Raw genomic sequence first — 21,586 nt, 5'->3', positions numbered from 1 at the left:
ACATGCTTTTTTTCTTTTTTTCTTTTCCCTTTTTGATATTGAAAAGACCAAATCTCAGAATGCTGTGCTCTTCAGCAGACTCTGAAGTAAGCTGACTCCTCATTGCCATGGAAGAGCTGCCAGCAAGATCCTTGCTGCTCTCACTGACCAGAACATGGGAGAGCCAACCACAACACTCAGAGATACTTCCTGCATCCAGAGTCCTGCATCAGCTTACCTGATTGCACTGGATTACCCAAATATAAATCCCTAGCATGCAAGCATTCTGTCTTTCACACCCTTTGGGCACTGCAACTACAATGCCAGTGCAACTGATTGAAAATGTATTAGTGCAGTCCCTTGCAGAACTCAGCACAGCCTGGATCTCACTGTGAACAGCGCCTTGAAAATACATAGAAAATGACATTCCCTGCTTCCACCTCTTTTTATGATTAAAAATCAGCTCTACTTTGAATCACTGGATTTTGAAAGCAACCTCAGACTGACAGAATCATTTTAAGTAAGGCCTTGTCAACAGCTTCATTTCTTTCTAGCCAGGTGTGCTAAGACTTAAACTGTCTCGAGACAAACATTATGTCATTGCTTGAAAAAATAAATGGTTTTTTTAGGCACTCAGCACTTAAAGAACGTATAACTTGAGAACCTCAAATCATCCTCTTTTAAGTTCCATTGTTTACTTCCAATTTAGATTAACGAGCATTTGCATAATATAAGACAGTGTTAGCAAAAAGTGTTCTATCATCTTCTGGAACGGATTCCGTATAGAGATTAACAGTAAGAATCATTCACAGGACAGTGAAGTTAAAGTGTTCATAAACTTTTACAAGAATGGAATTAGACCACAACTGAGTGTTATAGCAAATGTCACCCTGTCCACTTAATATTCTCTTGGGACCCACTCTATAACAAAAGCAGACGAATATAGCATGCATGGCAATGTACGTACAGCAGGTCATTATATCCAAGGGTCTCGTATCATATTACGAAGATATTTCAGTACCGTTACCCTTGCTTCAGGAATGGGGAGATTACTGACAGAAGAGGCCATAAACTTGCTGAAGGTCACAGAGCCAGGCAGCAGCAGCTGCACCAGGCATCCCGATCAGCCGCCAGACTGCACAGATTCTCCTATTAATATGGAATGATTGCTGGGAACAGTATTATCAGCATTGCCATGTTACAGAGACAATTGAACACTTGAAAGAATTAGAGCTGTTTAAATGGCCACACATCATACAAGAAGGGTTCTTTTACAGAAGTAAAATCTGATTCTTATAGAGAGAAATGTATTTAATAACACTGGGAAGTGGGAAGGCAAAGTTGAGCCCTTCTACATGCAAATACAGAGAAAACGTATCAGCTAGCATTTCCAAAGCTGTTGTTGCATATGCAAGAGCCATGATATTTTCAATTCTGTGTTACTCATCTTCCCCACCTTAATTCTAGGTTGTTAGAAACTCCATGCAGTGGGAGGAAAGAGAAAGCTGCAAATGAGTACATTTTGCAAAATATCATCCCCAGAAATAGAGAATGTTTTTCAAAATTTGTCTGCAAATGAAATATGTCTTGCAAGATCATAATCAATCACTGCAAGTACTTCATCTGGAAATGCTAGCGAATAGAACCATATTGCAAAGCCTCCCTACAAAAAACAACGTCTGCAACAAACCAGACCATAAAGATTTTTGGGGATGCAAAACAAGTCACAATATGTTTCTTGAATTCCTTCCATCCATCTTCTGATGACATCTTTCTCCAAACAGGGCACTCAAGAGTTGCACCACACTTCTATAATTTGTGCGCACTGCAGCAAGTAAATATGCTGCACCAGCAGGATTTTTTCCCTTTTCCTCTACAAAATTTGGGGGGAAAAAAGACACACAACAACTCCTTGTACTCTGCTAGGAAAGCACAACTTCCCTGCTCCCCATTTCACTCCCTTCCGTACAACCCCATGACATGCCAGTGCATTCTTTTGAAGGACCCACACTTGCCACATGCTCTTGGTTTCCTGAGCAGCTTATGAGAACAGCAGAGCATAACACCATATAGGCAGTAGGAATAGTGAGACTTTGCGTCATCTTTGTGCTATTTGTCACGAATGAGACCTTCGTGTTGGTTAAATCTATATTGTACTCTTTTGGTCATACATCATTACCTCAAATAACTCTTGAATTGGAGGCAGCTTCTAGGGGTAAATGAACCAAAACCTTCTCTTTTATTGCTTGTTAGAACTCTTAGCAGATGAGAACTACGAATTTTCTTTGCTGACAAGGTACTACATCATTTCAAAATGAAGCGTAGCACTATGTAACCACCATTTCACAGGAATCTCAGTTTTCCCATAATCTTATCTATTGATGTAGTTTTACCTTAGTGCTGAATATCCCACTTAGCTTTCCAAAGCAGTTTTTCCACAATGAGCATATTTTTCTTCCTTCCCTGTGCAAAATTATGGGATCTTTAATAACTCCAATTAATAAAATATGAGCACTTTTTTTTTGTAACATTAAAAGAATGACAAAGTCACCAGGCCATATTCCTGTGTCAAATGGACACACATGTGCCAGAATCATTCTACCAGACATCCCAGAAGATATCTGGTTCTCTACATTAGTGAAGCAGATTCTGAAATCAAATTGTTCAGAACTTCTGCATGCTGTCCAGTTAGATCTTTGACTACTGAGAGCATTTTGTTAAGTAGCAAAGCTGGTTCAGATGAGACCAGAAGTGTGTTTGGTAGCATTTTTAAAATTACTACTCCGACAGTTTCATTTCCTTTATCATGAGATTTAAGAAACGACTTGAAAAGCATCCACTTGCTATCCTCAGCACTTCTAGATGTCAAGAGTAAATTCAGCAAATGATGTGAATTGCCAGTACAGTGTCATTCAGACAGAGTCTGATGAGACAGTATGATCAAAACATTATGAATCCACTGTTCTACATCTCAGGTACTGGCTGTACTAAAAGAATGATGATACCAGTTACTACATTTGCAGTACGTGGGCACTATGCTTGCAGCAGAGCACACGAGAGATACATGCATTCCTGTTAACCAGCTGAGAATTGCATGCATCCTTCACAGACAAAGCAATTGTTTCTGCAATAATACATATTCTAAGAGAGATGGAAAAAGTAAATTTTCACAAACACTTCAGACACTTGATTTCTAAATTCAAGGAATTTATGCACAAAATGCTTCCTGTGAAAAGTAAGTCAGCAACATCTGTTCAGAAGCTACATAAGGATTAAATACAAATTTGCTATTGATAAACCCAAATCCTCCAGCTGGTTTCTGTACAGTTTACATACTGTTATCTTCAACATGATTAGGCCCTTAAGGAAAGTGTGGAAGGGCTCATCCTGTAGTTGAGAAGAATGGTGTGGACCATGACCATGTACTGACATAATTAATTAGCTACTAGATGAATGTACTTCAACGTGCAGCCTGGCAGTCACACAGTTCACGAGCAGCTCACTGCCAGAAACAGTTCTTTCCATTTCTTACTATGGAATGCAAGACTTTTCCAGCAAGCTCCCTGCCTACTTTGCAAGCATCTAGAATCTAATAATGTCATTTATTTTCTGCAAGAATAAAACACATTTGACATGAGATTTGCACTCTAAAAATATCCTGAAATAGAAACAAACTGGAATATTCTATTTCTGCTAAAAGGGAGAACATACAACATTGAATGTAGACCACAGCGTATAACATTCAGGGAACTCACTGCAGACAGGCTCTGGTCTTGGCACCACGGACACTATTATGCTTAAAATGATATTCCCCCTGGAGAAATGCCTTGCAACCAGCTCTGCTTTCCCCTCAATTCATTCTTTGCTTTTATCCTACCTTTGCCAGTGACGTTCTCCCATACGTGCAGAATCAAACAACAGGTACAATGATGCCCTTCATTCTCAGGCCAGCAGCTCTGCTGGTGGCAAAAAGTGATTGCTCATGAAGCACAATTGATTTTTCTAAAGGTCTGCTGTTCCTTTAAATTATCGATGGGTGCATTTGGATTACTGTGTGCTCACTGCCATCCTTGATATAGGTTGGACTGAAAAATGTGCCTCATTATCTGTGCATCTAAATGACTCCACCTGATTATGTCACCAGTGGCCCCATGGGCACCTCCCAGGAGTCTTAGGATCTCTCCCTCTCCACTCTTCCAGTTCCTCTAACAACATTCTGGCTTTGTAAATTCTCCCCTCTGGTTTTAAACAGCAACCCACTGCAAAGGCTGACACACAAAGGCTAACAGTGCCTCACTTCCCAAGAGCCTGTATAAGACATCCCAAGTGCCTGTAAGTGCACCTCAGCTTGTTCAATGTGGAACCTGACTGAGGTCTCTCCATTTCAGAATCCCAGAAGGAACTGGGTGTCTAACTTCTTTTCAAGCACCTAGAGTCCATTGGAACAGAAGGGGAAGCTTGTCAGGCAGAACTGCAAAACTTAAATTCAAGTAAAAGAGAAAATAATATCACAAAAGTCTTTGCCTGTAAGACATGGGAAGGCCATACAACCCAGAAGGTCATGTAGAGAGCTTCATTAGAGGCTTCATTAGAGTCAGCTGAGAAAACTCAAAGCAAAACCAAATTAATTAGGAGGAAAAAAAAACATGATTCTTAATTGTTCTGTGGAGTCTTAACAGTTCTTCAGTCTCCCCTGACAAACAAAGCAATATGTTAACTTGCAGGAGAGCTGGCCAGTTTAAAGTCTTGGTCTAAATCTGAGTCAGCTTTCCACCTCCTGGGATGAGCAGACACTACAACAGATGCCTGGCAAGGACCAAATAACCAAATAAGATTAACTGCACCTCCTTCACCAGGCATTTCTGTGGGTACAACTGTGACCAGGATAACTTCACAAATTATCCATTTTATTTACTTTAATATTAAACTCTGTTTTTCAGATTTACCTTCAAGCCCATTTAGAACAGGATTTGTCTTTTGTTTGAGGAGGAAATACTTGGTAGGAAGCCTGTATAGCCAATCATTTCTATTTGCAAAGTGATTAACAGTCTTTGTCACCTGGTACTGGTCCATATCACACATTCACGTGGATGTACAGTATGGTTCTGCTGAAATGTGAGCAATTTCAGGAGCACTTGGGGAAAACAATTTCTCCTGTTCTGTATGCTGTCTCACCATTCAGACAGCTCTGATAAACTCAGTCTCTCTTACTGTGCAGTTCCTCTCTTCTGGAGGTTTGATCCTAGATATGAGACATCTCCAATTATTTGTTTAACTCTGTTCTCACCCCTCTGTGCTGACAGTGATGCAGAATGCCACATCTCTGCATTCTGCTGCAGGTTCACCAAGGGGTGATATCCTAGGCACAATCTATCAATGCTGAAACCACAATAGAGCCAAAACAGTAAGATTACTATAGGAAGGCTAATAGTACACAAACATGATTGCAGAACTTCCAGCACTGAAAACTGGTATAAAGGGTGCCTGGTTTGTATCAGCAGTGTTAACTTGCTATCAAGTCTTCCAAGTCCCCTAATAACCATAAGAGCTCATAATTTTCTTTCCATGTGTTGGCATTTCAAATGCGTTGATTACAAAGGTCAGCTACGTTTGGGGAAAAAATAATTTAATTGATTTTATTATTGCAGAAAAAAAAATACAATAAACAAGAGCACTTTTGTTTGGAGGATTAAAAAAAAAACCAACAAAATTATTGGTTGAATACAGCTGAATTAAGCACTTAAAGTTCAGTCTCTACAGAATGCTGACAATGTAGGCTCAGATCAATACAGAAACAATTTGCACTTTAGGAGGACTGGCTCTAGCTATTAACTTGTAATTATACCATGTTTGCTGTTAAACTGTTCTAACTGTTTTCAGAGTGTAACTGAACTATGGCAAAACTTGTGAACTTCGTCAGACTGAGAACTCACTGTTCCGAGCATCCAACACCTTCTACATACATACAGCCTTGGCTCCAACTTGTTCCAGCTACAGCTCCACCCCAAACTTCCTTTCATTTTCAAATCTGAGTTTCCTACACAATAGAAACTATTCAGCAGAATGAAGAGTAGGCTTTTTCTGGGGAACTGCCTGCACTGCCAGCACTGGCCACCACTCAGATCCATATTAACCATGAAATAGGGCAGGAACTGCTATCGCCATGTGGAATGGGAACTAAACTATGGACCACAAGCTCTTTCCTCTCCAGAAAACAAAGCTTAGAGCTTGGATTTGACTCACACAGAAAATAAATAAATAAACTGCCTTCCTCTGTTAATAAATAAATTCCCAGACAATAAGGTGAAGATACACTGTCAACTTATTTATAAGTAAAAGCAAAGTCTGAAACATCACTACTTTGAGGTCCCTTTGTACCTGCCCTGCAACAGCTGCTGAAACAGCCAGAACTAATCCCTTCTGACACAGGAGGACCAACTCCTTCACATAATATCCATGTGATAATGGAAAATATACGTGGTTATGACAAAGACAACAATAAAACAACGAGGGAGTAAATCTGCTGCTGAGTTGGACCTGCACTCTGCTCTACTTTTTTAAGTAAAGCCAGTTCAAATTCATATAACGTTATTTCACCCTCACCTGCCTTCTGCTGCAGACACCTTGAGAAACCTCCTGGCAGATCTCTGTGTGTATGTAACCTCAGTCCTTCCAACAACACTCCTGGTCCCTTCAGGTGGAGGTGGTGGAATCTTTCTCATATTAAGCTAGTCAGAGTTGATGTATTCACTATCTACTATAAATAAATGCTCTCATTACGGCAGCAGTGTTTGACCATTTCAGATTTTATTGTCTGGAAATACTCATTTCCTGCAAACATTGCATACATGTCCATGAGTCCCTGTGCTGTAATGCTAATGACTCTGAGAAAGCACTTTCATTACCATGCAAATGGTATCCACACGGGCTAGCAAGCACGCACACACATACAGTATAATAAGCATCCTTAGCTCTACAGAAGGTAAAATCACAAGGAAAAAGCTAGTTGCAAAAATCCACATCTACATCCACCCTGCAGCCTTCTACACAGCAATTTTGTTCATACCTGCAGCTTTCAGTTTGGCATGTGTATAAAAAGAGCATTCACAAAATATCAATCTAGATTTCAATTTGGATACGGGGGGGGGGAGAGAAAGAAGAGAGAAAAAGTACTTCAGACACAGGGTTTCAGTCACACCAGCAGAATTTAATTCACGCCTGGGATGACCAACACAGCCCGCCCTGCTCACACAGCAACCAGCTCTGCTGCAGCTGTTCCTGGGTATTTTCCAGCAGAAAACCCAGTCATGCAGAAGGTTCTGACAGGCCTGCAGTGTCATTCCTGGGCTTGTTCCCCGGTAATACAGTTTCCTTTCAGTTGCTGCTGGTGCAGACATTTGGTTTCTCAACAGAAAATAGACTTCTGATGCTCTGCCCTGCTTGCATCAGTAATGGACAACATGTTGTATAATGTAACTCATGTTTTTTAAATGAACACTCTTAGCAGGCAAATGTGTGCCTGACCTGTTGTGCCTTGCTAGATCACACAAGAGAGCTCCAAGTGAGCTGAATCCCAGGCTAAAACATACAGATGCTAGTTCACCAAAGAAGTCACCAGGACAGCAATAGAACACTGAAGATAAACTACCACTGAACCCCAGTGCAACCCACTCTAGAAGAAATTCCTACCCTTTGCCCTAACCTGTAAGTGCCTAAGTAATAAGTGAGATACATGGGGGAAGGAACAAGTCCACATAAGACTGGGTGTATACCTTACAGTATTTCTGTTCTGTGAAAATAAAGTGTGCTGGTATTTTGTGTCTGCCATGGCACAAGACAAATTCATTGCACATTAACACAACACAGGTGAATGCTCTGGTGAATGCTTGAAGGTCAGCCCAGGTCCCACAAGGAACAGACAATAGAGCTTCTACCGTACAAGATGCAGTTCTTGCCTGGGCCTCAGCCCCAGTTCCTGCTGCACCCAGCAGCTCAGCACACACACCTACATCAGTGGTTCCCAGCACAGCAAAGGCCACAGATGTGAATGCGAGAATAAACAAATAGTAACACGTAGCACCAGGCAGTGATTGAAAATAACAGGTACATAGAAAAATGGTAGCATTAGGGTTATGAAGAGGTGACCTTGGCTTGACTCTTCTGAAAGGCTGAGCCGTCCTAGTTTGAACAAGATCAGTAGTTCTACCAAAGTGCTCAAAGCCTTAGAAAATAAGGCCATTTTTGCCCACAAGCTTCAGAATCTCAAGACGTAAACCTCAGAAAAAAAAAAATACAAGCAAAGATCTGCTATAATGTCTCAAAGGCCAACTGGCAACTGATTAGATCTCTTCCTCTTTTGCCACTGATACGTACCCCCCACCCTAAAGCTGGTATCTCCTGGCTTCTGTGGAACATTCTAACTGCCGATAGCAAAGCCAGAAAAATAAGAAAATTACCCCCCCACACACTCTTGCAGCTTTTATAGTCATTTACTCTAAAGAAAAATTCAGAATACTGTTATAGCCTTCTGATAATTGCAATATACACACTTCCCAAGCAGAAATGTTTCAGGCATTCAAGAAAGAGAAAAGCAAATACACTGTCAAAAACGTCAGTTTCTTGGGCTGATTTATTTTTCAGAAACGTGACCAGAAAGTTCAAAACCAAGATTGCTAAGTCGATAAGAATCCCAAATCCTATCTACTAAATACTATAAATCAGACACTTACTTGGGCTTCAAAGATAAAAATGAGGGTTTAGACAAGGCAGATTAGCCTTGCAAACTAAAATCCTTCCTTTACATGGAATAAATTTTTTGATGAAAGATTAGGTTGTTTACCAAGAAGTTTGCACTTGCCTTCAGCATTTCCACGGCTGCTGAGTGCTGCGGCCCCACAGAGCTTCCAGCAAGCACCTGCCCCAAGTACCCTTCTCATATGCACATGTGATGCACTGGGGCTGCTCTGACCTAATCGTGGTTGTGACTCTCCTTACACCAGCCGAACACAAGGACTGTGACTTCTTTCTCTTCAGAAAGACCTTTCCTCCTGTTATTTTATATTCTAAAATGCATGTGGCTGCCCACCCCACATGCAGCAATGTTATTTTTGGGCAGTGAGCCACCCCATGCTCCCCTCTCACATGGCATCATCTATTGTAGACTGCATCTTCTCCTCGCTGCTTCTTTTAATCCCTGTAGTGCTTGACTACTGAAAATCAATAGCCAAAAACCATTATCATTTTATAAATATCCGCTAGGGATCGAAGCAAGATGCAGTGTTGCCCAATCCCACCATTTTATCTCAGATTCCCAAAATTTTGGCAATCTCTCCAGAGCTCCAAGTCAAGGAACCACATGACAGAGTCACACACTTCAAAGAACAAATCTCTAATTGTAGAGAGATGCTTTCAAACAGAGCTGATCCTCAAATACCAACCAGAACATAACAACACTTCCAAGGATTTGTTGGGGGGGAGGAAGGAACTTCCATCATGATCTATTATTGCTGAAACTAAGCAGCAATGAAATCACTGTTTGCTGACTGTGAACCTTATTACCAAGAACAAAACTAGATACTCTTTACTGTTTCTGCTCAACAAACATGTCCTTCAAGTGGTCCAACTGTATTTCTCCAGCCTGGTGCTGTTCTCCTTCCACATTTAACTATGCTTTTTCTTACACTTCCTTTGTATTATTCTCCCTCTGTCTTATCAGAAGCAGACCAAGGCAATCCATGCCTATAGATAATTCCACAGAACACTTCACCAGGCAAAAGCCATCTCTAGGCAGAGATGCTCCATAAGGGCCAGCATGAATAAATCTCTGTGTCAGGCAGATATTTTTAGGTGGTATTTAGGACCTTGCCTGCATGCTGCAGATTTATAAAATCAGCAAGGCAAACTCAGGAGGAGGAAGATTACGCTTGGATCCCCCAGAGGGAATAAAGTTGTGCAGAAGGAATAATTCATTCACACCTCTTCCTCACTCCCTGCCATGAATGACTTGCCAGAATTGCAAAACCTAGGGTGCTGCTGCCAAGTTGCTCTTTCTTGGGAGTGATTCTCACAGTGGCTTTAGGACAAGCAGCCCTCCTTCCCTGGCACCAGCCACCCCAGCTGCTTGGAGAGAAAGAAATGAGTGGCAGGTCTTAGTAGGGTGCCAGAGACTGCTTTTCAACTGGAGCAGATCTGTACGACAAACTGTGTCATTGCACCTTCCTCCAAGGTGTGCCTGGCTCTGCCCACCTGCCCTGCAGAACATGGCTGTCACCTCTCCGACCATCAGTTCTGACACCAACACAAAGCCATGCCCACTTCCAGCACAGAGTGTGTCATGCTCTCAGCCTGCTCTAACCTGATAGCTTTTCTCAGCTCAAAGCCCAAGAAGGCTGGAGCTCAGGGCTTGACGCCAGCCTGCATCTCCTCTACGTGCTGTGCTCCAACTCGCTGGAGCATGTGAGAGCTGCAGGCTCCAAACAGCTTCTCCCTGCTCCAACAGCTCCACTTACCTGCTCCAGCTCTTCTGCCCAAAATTGCTTTTGCACCACTGAGCCACGCAACAATACCAAATCCCTCAGAAACACAATGGGGACCCATCTGCAACATCACTTCTGTAGGGAAGCATGACTCAAAAACAAAAGGAGAGACAGAGGTGATGCAGAGCTGTGTGCTTGAGAACACCTCTGCCTCCTGGGCACTGAGAACAAGCTGAAGCACTTCATCAACTGCAGCCATTAATTTTGCTGAATTATTTTGGGGGCCTTTCACAGATGGCTTATTATAAACCAAGCAGAGAAAAGATGCTGTGCCCCAGAGACAAACCAGCTCCAGGACATGGCTAACCAACAGTGCGGCACAGCAGTGCTTGGGGCTGTGGTACATCACAGTGCTCTCTGCAGCTGCCCGGCTAAATCACAGGAGCTCAATGCTGTATAAATGGTTTCGTCATTTGGAAGTTTTGCACTAATGAAGGCAAACGAGCTGCTCCCAGAGACAAGGATTTGCAAAAACAAAAGATAATTTGGTGGCTGGGTGTCAGCTTTGCCAAAGGAGAGCAACATTCTGGCTGTGCTCCTGCCAGCTTGCACAGCTGGCTGCAATCCTGTGTCACCTGCCAGCCCACTGCCTTCTCTCCAAGTCAGGAGGCTGTTTGGGTACAAAAGCCTCCAGGCTCCTTTGTTATGGTGAAAAATCATCGTCTGAGCAGTTGGATTTCTTGGAAATTGGCTGAGAGGAAAGAAGCTCATGCTGGAAACTTAAAGCAGAGGATACAAAAAAAACATGGTAAAAAGAATTATTAAAGGAGAGTCAGAGATAGAGCCCTAGCTGTGCTGAGGTGGTCATCTACAGACTAATTAACTGCATAACTTAGGGAACGAAGTCTGAGTAACTCAGCATGATGGACAGGCAAGTCAGCTCCTGCACAGAACATGTCAAAAAGCCAAAGCTTTTGTTGTTGTTGTTCTTATTTAGCATAAAGATTTGGTTCTGGAGGATTAGATGCAGTTCATGATACTGCAGCAGGATAAAGCCTGTGTCTAATATGCTTAAAAAACCTTCTCAAGATAAAAAATAAAATAAAATCCTGTGCCACACATGTATATTTCTCTGTTGCTTTTCTACACGTTAATGGATAGGGATTGACTTTGTGAAATCACTGCAGCAAGCTGCGAATGATGTATGAAGTGAGAAATTCTGCCCAACGCACAGAGAATATGGATGTGCTATGTTACTCGCTGTGCATTACACAGATACACAAGATTCATCTCAGTCAGAGCAGCAGCTGGCAAAGCCTCCAAAGCCCAGAGGCCTGTGCTCACCTGATACAAAAGTCCAGTAAAGCTGATGGCTAACTCCCCTGACAGCAAAGGAAGGCAGCAGTCAGAGATGTGCAAGTGAGCAGAGGGGAGGCAGAAGGAAGGAATCCAACAGCAAAAACATAAGTGTAAGTGCTTCTGTAAGAATCATACCTTATCATTACAGAGACAATGCACAAGAGGGATTAAGCTCCAGCACTGCAAAAGCAGTACTGCTGTCTGCTTGGAGAAAGCGGATTTGAGCAGCAGCATTGCTGAGGCAGGAAGGAAGCACACATTCATAGAGACTGAACCATACCATCCCAAATAGGCGTGCATTAACACAAACATATGCTGGTAAACACATAATGTATATATATGTTAATAAGAGCCTTTTTTATGTGCAAACACAAACACATACCTACATATATATTAAAATATATGCTTACTGATACTATTACTGCCTCCAGACAGCTTGGCTTGTTGGAGTACTACTCGCATCCCATGTTCTCAGGGCACTGTAGGCATTTTCCAGAGAAAAAATGCATTTATTTTGTCTGAACAGACAAAAATCGAAACTTTTGGAAGAAACCTGCCTGTTTCAGGGAGCAGATAAGCAGCTTTTCCAAACAAAGGAGACTAAAATCTAGCAGTTCCATTCTCCAAATGATGGGCAGACTCCAAATCGGGACTGAAGCAACAGCTTATGTCTGGCCCAAAAAGAGCACAGCACTGACATTTCCATTCTAAAGCATTGCTAAGAGGGCTGTCAGGGCAGGTAATGTTTCTACCCTTCTCATACTTCATGGATTTCAGTCATAGAATCGTATCATAGAATCAGAGAATGGCTTGAGTTGGAAGGGACCTTAAAAATCATCTAATTCCAACCACCCTTCATCTCCCTCTAAGGACTACCAGTCTTCCAGCATATCTCAAATACCTGCAAGACAGAAGTATGAGTGTGCAATATGGACAGTTTGGGTACATCCTCCTTTCTAGAAGCTCCTACCCTTTCTTTCCATCCATGCTAGCTGGTGTCTCAGAATGGCATTGTGCCCACTCAGGGAATCTGCTCCAAATCCCTGGCACTGCTGAGCATACTCAGATAGCTTATAAACCCTCCACCTCCTGCCTAACCTCTCCCTGTAGGCATCAGATGGAAGGACTGCTTAACACTTCCCAAAAATACTCAAGCTGCCATATACTCAAGCATAAACTTCATTGGAATACTTCTCTGCTATCTCTGTACTCAGGAGATTGAGAGGACAGATAGGCAGTTAAAATGATTTCCACACACTCTGCTTCTGCTAAGCTTTTTCTTTTAAAAAAATTCACCTGTTCAAACATCCCTTTGTGGATGCCATGACTCAGAAGCAGGATGACCAACATTTACTGTCAGCTCACAAAAAGATATGCTAAAGAAGTCAGCTTTTATAGATACCCTCAGTACACCAAAACTGCAGAACTCCAGTATGGCTGGGTCCGGGGACATACGGGTGTGCTAACATCCCTCAGATGAACAGAGATCTCAGTATGTCACCATTATTCAGCTTTTTTAAAGTAATTTATCAGAAATAAACACGTTTTACTGTAGGCTTGTGAGCTGAAGCTGTGGTACTTGGAAGCAGAAGAGTGTATGCTTTATACACTCTGAAATGGATGAAATCTGGGAACAAATGTAACTTGCTAAATCAGACTTTCATCAATTTTAGCAAACAAAAACAATAGACTTCTCCTTTAACAACCCGAAAAAGGGAAATGAAGATGATGGACTTGGAAGAGAAGGAAAAACAAGGATAAAAAGACATCATCAGCTCCCCCAAACATCTACTCAAGGTGATATTCAGTGCAGCAGGGTGCTCTGTCCTATCTTCTATCCTCTTTATTTTCTACTGAGACTAACAAATTGCCAGTATTTTGTCATCAATTACTTTCTAAATCCTTATTTGTTCATGCCTCAAAGGTCAGTTTGCAGTGACAGTTGGAATGTTCACTGTTCCTTTGGGAATAGGTAAATTAACAGTCATGTCATGGATTATGGCCCTACTAATTTAAAAGTAGTTTCCAATGGCAGTGAGCCTCTCTAGCTCAGAGCTAAATCTCCAATCACTCAAGACACTCAAACTGGGACACAAGTTTCTCTAAGGCAGCAGAAGGAATACTTCAGTGCTGATGCCCCATAAAAGCAGCACTGAAAGCAGCCAAGGCAGAACAGAGAGCCTTCCAGAGAAATGGGCTAAAGGAGGAGAGGAAAGATTTTCTGCACACTCTATGCACTGTCCCTACCCCTGTGATCCCACCAGGTGTGATCACAAAACAATTTCTGAAGATGAATCCCACACTGAAGATATCAATCAAACTATTGTTTAATAGCTCAAGGTATCACATAAGGAAACACTTTAACAGTTTCATGGTAAAAGGAACACAAATTAAAATCTATTTGTTTTTTCATTTCTGCATCATGCACCTTTTCCCGGTTCCACACAACTTGTGCATAGCAGCTGTCTTGGACGCTGCTGGTGGAAGAACACAGCTCATTTGTTGCCTTGAAGATCTACCACTTATTTTGTGGGTGTGTTCACCCTAGAAGTTGAACGTTAAGAATCGCTGCCCTCTAGAGGGGAAAACAAAGCTGAGGTGGCAGAGTTGAAACCCAAGTTAGGCAATAATTTATTTCAGTTTTCAAAACATTACACAAGCTACAAATAACCCCGTACTGAGGAAATAAATTCATCATTACTATTAGCAGCTGTCTGGAGGGAATGGCAGAACCTGAGTTACAATTCTACCCTTTTTTGCTCTTTAAGATTTCAGATCAACGCATTCATCTCATTCTCCTGCCTTTATGAACATTGCACCGCTGCGGTGTGCAACTGAAGCAGTACCAAGAAATGATACCTCTGTTTTCATTGCAAACAATGCAATCCTCTGACAACAAACTGCAAAATACTTATGCAATCATAGGAGACAGGAAGACACCCAATAAAACAGACAGCATTGGTTTTGATGCTGACAGAGCCTAAAATTAATAATCTAGACTAACTGCACACAGATGAATAGCTAAACAGGGCATGACCTCACCTTGTTTCTTTAGAGCTGACAGTGTAGGCTGCCATCCATTCACCAGCACCAAAAACATCCAGATTTTTCAACTAAAATTATTCATTTTGGATTCTTTTCACTGACAGGGCTCAGAGGAAACAGTTACACGTTATAGCAAGATGGCCATGACCTGAAGGAAACCACACAAACACCTCTTTAATTAACAACACATTACTGCCCCGCTTACCTCTTTTCCCACAGCCTGCTACCAGCTTTGACATGTTTTCATAACAATAAAATGCAATAAATGAATTAAAGTCTCAAAGGACTCTAGGCTGCAATATAGGAAAACCATGAAAGATAAATGATGTCTTAACTAATTTTATGATTTATTATCCCCTCAACTTTGTTCATCTTGCGATGCAAAGGAGAACTCATTTTTCTACTTGGCAGGATGCTATGCAACCTCGTTAATAGGTACTATTACCATCACATAAATACGTTTGTGAAAACAAGCGTGGCTTCACTCTGCCGCTGACCTCAGCACTTCAGTCTTATTACAAGCACAAGACCTGTCAGTAACAACAACTGATGCACTTATCCAAGGATCCTGCTTGTCTCACACTGGCACTATCATCATTTTTCCCTCCAAAAAGTTCATCTCTGAACAAGTGTAGACACGAGGCTTAAATTACTTGATACTTCATCTTTTGTTTTATGAATTCCTACAAAGAACACAATTTCCACATTGCCCTTCAGAGACAAAGGATCAGTGTTAACCAGGGGCCACTGCACCAATATGAATTTAACATGAGCTGCATAAACATAAAACATTTGCTTTTTGAAAGATTTCTTCGGCACACATTCAGGCTAAGATTAATCTTAATTGAATAACCGCATTTAATATTAATAACATGTTTTTAGGTGACAAGAGTAATATGGTGAATTTTGTATCTGGTGAGACTTTCCAGACCTTACCTGCTTTAATTGAAATTGAGGGCTTTTAGTGTTTGGTGGAGCAGGTTTATGCTGGTGGTCAGCAATGCTAAAGTTCTGCCTGCACTGCCTAGACCAGTTTCAGGCAAAGTACAATATAAACCATAATTCAGCACTGCCTGATTTCAAACCTTCATCTTTCAGCATCAGGACACATGGAAGGGATGTGCCTGCAGGTCTCTGTGAGCATAGCTCTCTATTAACCCTTGTGGAGCTTAGAGCAGCCTTGGGACTGTTTTAATCCCGACAAGCAAGTACTGATTACCAAAGGGCTGCCTAACCAACAAGGATAAAGGGAATGCAGTGCAAGAGGTCCTGAGTTTCTCCCTCTCACTCTCAGCAATAGATACACGTACTTCCACACCTGCTGTCAGGTGTAGCAATAAAGTGATAACTCCTCATCTGGCTGTATCTGAACAAATGACATTCAGAAGAGTGTGGGCAGACATTTAGGTAGCAATAAAAAAACTGACTGCTTTCCAGAGTTCCAGCCCAAGTGCAGCAAAAAAAATTGATTCTGAAACACACTGACACTCCTAAGCGTCTACATTTAATCGTATTATTTCCAAACATGATCTCACTTCAGATGAATCTGATTTGATTAGATGTTCCTAATATGTTTATAAATACCTTCAAGAATTTTATACATTCTTGAAATCTGTCAGCACAGTTGGCTTTTTACATCTCATAATACACAATGATTTGTGAACAATCTTTGTGATCATGCTCTCTTCTTGTGATCACTCTCCAGCTGATTCCTGTTGGACACTTCTGAGATCCTGTCCTCCAGTGAGCACATCTTGATTCAATCACCAACTAGTCCCTCCAGATTCAACATTATTCCTAACACAACACTAACATATCGATGATTACAATTTATGCAACTACTGTAATCCCACTGTACGAAAGCTAAGAAGGAAACAAGCTCTTCATGGACTGCCATTTACTTTATATTTGAGACCTAGCCATCATTTTCTCCCAAAGGATTCTACAGTGCTTCTTCTTGGCAAGAAATAGCTACTGACACTTTGATGACCACTGATGCAACATGTGGTATTATTCATCAGCAAGCCTATTTCAGAGCTTAGACAATATTTTAATCCTATCAGGTGCTAGAATGGCCTTCAGACTTTATGAAATAGAAGAATTCTGGTTAACTACATAAGGCAGGGAAAGCACGACCAGCGCAAAGCCATCTTGCCCTCCTGATCTCTCTTGCTCAACTGTACCCAGAGCTTTGTGCCTTCATTACACATGGGAGAAAACAAAACTTGCTTTGTTAACTGTTATACCTTCCAAGTGATTTAAATGGGTCCTCACAGCCTCAAAGTGTTTTCCAGGGGAAGGAGTCACTTGTGTTGTTCCTATCAGGACTTGATGCAGCTTGACTACAGAACAGCAATAGCCTGCTAGAGGACACCAGGAATTCTACCTCAACACATTCATCCCAGAACCCCACATTTATTAGTTGGCTTTACTGGGGATAAGGAATAAAACTTGTAATAAATTAGGTCCACTGTTTTCTAAGGAGGAAACTACGTTTTAAGAAGCTGGTTGGTTTTATTACCCAGTGATGTGTTTTCCAGATACACACCTAAAACCAAAATAGCAAACAGTAGCAAGGTTTTTTTTAAGCAAAACAATGCATTTTACAAGCTGCACTTCACCTGAATTGTATCTTCAAGCTACAGCAATGTTATCTATGGGTTTGACTTTTAAAACCAATTCTGAAACCTTTCTAATCTTCCAGTTTGCTCAAAAGGTGGTGTGAGCTGACTGCTAAGAGAAGAGAGACACCGAGAGACTGAAGGATGAAAACAGACAGGAAAGACTCCCATGTTTGTTATCATCCCTTTATAACATTCTCTCAAAACAAAGGGAACAGCCAATCCTTGAAAACCCTGACTTCTTCCTTTCACAGAGGTATGCTAAATGTGCCATATGCACATGACAAGCCAGAGTAGTAAGTGGGTGTTTAGCCACTTTATGCTAGATTCTGAAGGTCATACGAAGAATTTTGTCTTCCCAGTTGCTTTGCAATCCATCCTGTTTTACTCTGTCATAAACACCTGCTGTTCTGACTGTTGTGTTTAAAATGGACTAGAACATCATGCCACAGGCCCCAAACTGGAGCCTGGGGAAAACACCAGAATCATCTGCCATGTGATCAGATGGAGGAAAAATGATGGAGAGACAGAGACAGAAGTTGTCAGTGCCTAAACGTGGGCTTTACGTTTAGGTCTGTAGGTTGAGAGAAACATTCTCCAGTAGTCTGGAGAGAGATGGAGCTGGGGAAATTACAGACCTTTGTGCTTTCTGATTGCCATTTAGAGAAGCCGCTGTGCAGCACAGGGAGCCTCGGGAGGTGGAGCTCCCAGCACGAGGCACCAAAGCAGTGCCTGAAGCTATGCATTTCAATGCAGGTATATTTACACAGGCACCTGAAGGATGACCAATTGGAAAATCTATGTGAAAAGCATAACTCATCTTCATGGCAATGAATTGCAGAATTTTAGCCTGCAAAACCTGATGCCTGTGGAACCAACAGATGGGTTTTGCTGTGATTAGGTAGGGACTCACCCCTCTGACAGAGCCATGTGAGGACTGTGGTGGGCAGCCAAAACCAAGCACTCAGCTCATCAATTTTTTGGAAGGGAAAGGCCCTCTCACCCACTGGGCTCCAGAGGGCTGCTGGTAACAGGTTGACAGATTCCATTCCTGAACTTCTATTCAGTTTGGACTGAGCAGCATGTCTGTTCTGCTTAATAGATGTTCTGCTGTAAAAGATCTTTTGCAGCCTTTGCAGCAGAGATCATGTTAAGCCTAGATTGACTTCTATGGCAACAGCATCTTGCCAGATAAAATGCCTTCTTTTATCGTGTATCGTATTAAAAAAGTTTACCATCTATTGCAGAAGAACAGGTTTGACACCTCCTATGTGAAGTTGATTCATGTTTGTGCTAAACCTGGGTACGGTCCAGCTGAAACAGTCAGCTAAATTATTGCACTGCCAGTTTAATATTTTGCCATCTGCTAACTGAAAGCTCTGCTGCCTGCTGGGTCCCATAAAGACTTTTATTTATTATATTACACATGGCAACATCTGCCACAGGATTCAGCTCAGCTCAGCTTCCTAATTAAACAAACAAACACTACATCTCCAGTACACGATTGGGTCTAACTATTATTTATAAAATATGTGATAGGTATTTAAGAGATATACATTGTCTGATTTGGGTGATCAAAAACACATCCCACAGCCAGGGGGCATAGAGGATTGTTAGAACAAACTTAAACTTCTCAAATACTCTATTTTGCCATCACAAAGAAACTAGAAATCTCTGCATGTATTGTGGCTTTCCTATTCCTTTATTCTTCAGACCGCTCGGTTTCTACTAATTAAAACTATGAGGTTATTTTGGACCCCAATTAGTTGTCTGCCAAGTGCAGTTTGCCAGGGCCAACAGGGGAGAACAGTCTCCTTTCTCACTCGGAAGTGGCACTTGATGAAAAGAGGCAGCAGATCTGAGCAATACTGCACTCTTCAGCTGTCACTGACACCACAACTGCGCTGCCCAAGCCTATTTTAAACATCATCTTAATGAGAGAAATCACTGAAAAAAAACTATCACTGGTTGCACACCTACATCAAGGCTCCCCCATCTGTGCAGTCACCTGCAGTTCGATCAGGCTGGGAGGAAAACTGGATGAAATCCAAGACTAATGAATTTAGTGGCAATGCCACAAGTTCTTCACTGTTTTCTTTTAACCCACCTCCCATTTTAAACATGGAAGGAAAGATGTCAGCAGTTCCAACCACCCCTCCCCTCAAAGATATCATTTCCCAAATTGAACTTTCAAAAATCCAAAGGAAAAATAGCAGAACTGGAGTTATATCTTCCACTTTGCCACTCTTGCAACTGGTTCTCATTTACTGCTGTTCTGTATTAATGAATAAATAAATAAAAAGAAAAAAAGAAGCAAGACTAGCCATCTTTGAAGGGAATATATTTATATATAAATCTCAAAACTCTTGTTGATTCTAGTCTTGACAAAATAAGTAGTTTCCTAAAACAGCTATCTTTGGCTTATGTTTAACCAGCTTTATTATTAATTGTTTCCGGTTCCTGCATCACATCAAGACAGCCCTTCTATTCTCACCCAAACTGGTTTAGTTCCTGAAGTCAAGAATCAGAAATCATTTCGTTCATTACCTTTGCACCATGGTGACACGTGCAGGCTGGCTTCCACCATCCCTCATACCCTTGGGGCAGGAAGTCATCCCAGGCAAGAGGAAAAAAAAAAGCTGTTTTTATGAAACTAACACTGATTCTCAGTTAAAATCACTGCCTTCAAAATTTATTTTTAGAACAGCTGACCTCCTGGATCTCATCCCTCCATTTGGTGAGGGGCTCTCCAGCCCCTCTGCCAGTGTGGGCTGAGCTGGGAGCTGCCAGCTTCACCCCTGTCCCTGCGGGAGCCTGCCTGGGACCTTCACACTGATGTGTCACAACATGCACCTCAGCTGGCACGTTAGTGCCAGAGAAATTAATCACTACCATATAACAGAGGCTGCCAAGTCACCTACTATTAAAAAGCCCCAGACTCTGAGCTATTTGTGAATGAACAGACTCCCTGCCTACCTTAATCTTTCAGTGTTAGAAAGAATACTTCCCTATCTAAGTGTACTGAGCTTTGTGCTACAATTCCTTTGTCACAACACAAATAAAACAAGGCAAGACCATATTAAACCATTTATCTCTTCCATGATCCACAGCAGCTATAAATGTAGCATTTAGAAAATCCTTTTACTTCTAAGGTGAAACGCAAGGCTGGGAAACTGGCAGCTCTACATTGTTTTGATTAAGCAACGTGTGCTACATGATATGTTTGATACTAACTGCTTCTAATTAATTTTGGAGCGTAACATTTGGATATTTACAGGCTCAAAAAAGTTATGAATCTTTTTCCATTTCACTGGTGCTTGCAAAATGAATTATTTATGATGGAGTCGTCACAAAGAGAAAGCCCCCAGCCATATGTGATCTCTATCATCTTTCTTCTCCAATTCAAACACCAAGTATACCATCACTTTTTGAAAAACCTGTAGTTCTGTACAAAAGGAAGTGGTGAAAAAGAGGCAGAAAGCAAATTAATTGCACATTAATGGTGAACATGATAGCCAGATGCAGCCAGTACCAACAAAAAACAGGTTCAAATAGCAAGGTTTGCCTTAGAGCTATAACTCCCTGCATCCCAAGCGTATGATAACCTCACTGGACACCTTTCCAGATAGCCTTCAAACTGGTGATACTTTTCTACTTACCCTGTCTGGCCATGTTTCGTACAGGCTTAGCTCAGGCACCTGATTGCAATGAGAGCCCCTCACACCCCCTGCAGGTTTGGAGCCATGGACTAGGCCCTGCACAATGACTGTCACAGCAAAGCCTTTCATCCACACTGGTTATCCCTGTTGTTAGCATGTGATTCCTGGTTCCTGATGACCCCTTCTTCCTACCCCAAGTACATTTATCAGCCTGTTTGTGTCTGGAGGCTCAAAGCACTAAGCCAGGGAAGTAAACAATGAAGGAATATGGGGCAGAGAAAGAATGCCAAATGCTGTATGTTGAAATACCTTACCATGCAAGAAGGCAGAGCCCCTCCTTCCAGCACTTTAGGAATACAGGCTCAGCTTTGGAGGAAATTTCACCCCTTTCCCCATCCACTTGTTGCAGCAGAGAGCTTGTTACTTTCTGTGGCTTCAGGACACACAT

This window comes from Excalfactoria chinensis, chromosome 14, assembly GCF_039878825.1.
Source record: "Excalfactoria chinensis isolate bCotChi1 chromosome 14, bCotChi1.hap2, whole genome shotgun sequence".
Lineage (NCBI taxonomy): Eukaryota > Metazoa > Chordata > Aves > Galliformes > Phasianidae > Excalfactoria > Excalfactoria chinensis.
Note: the sequence above shows the minus strand (reverse complement) of the source record.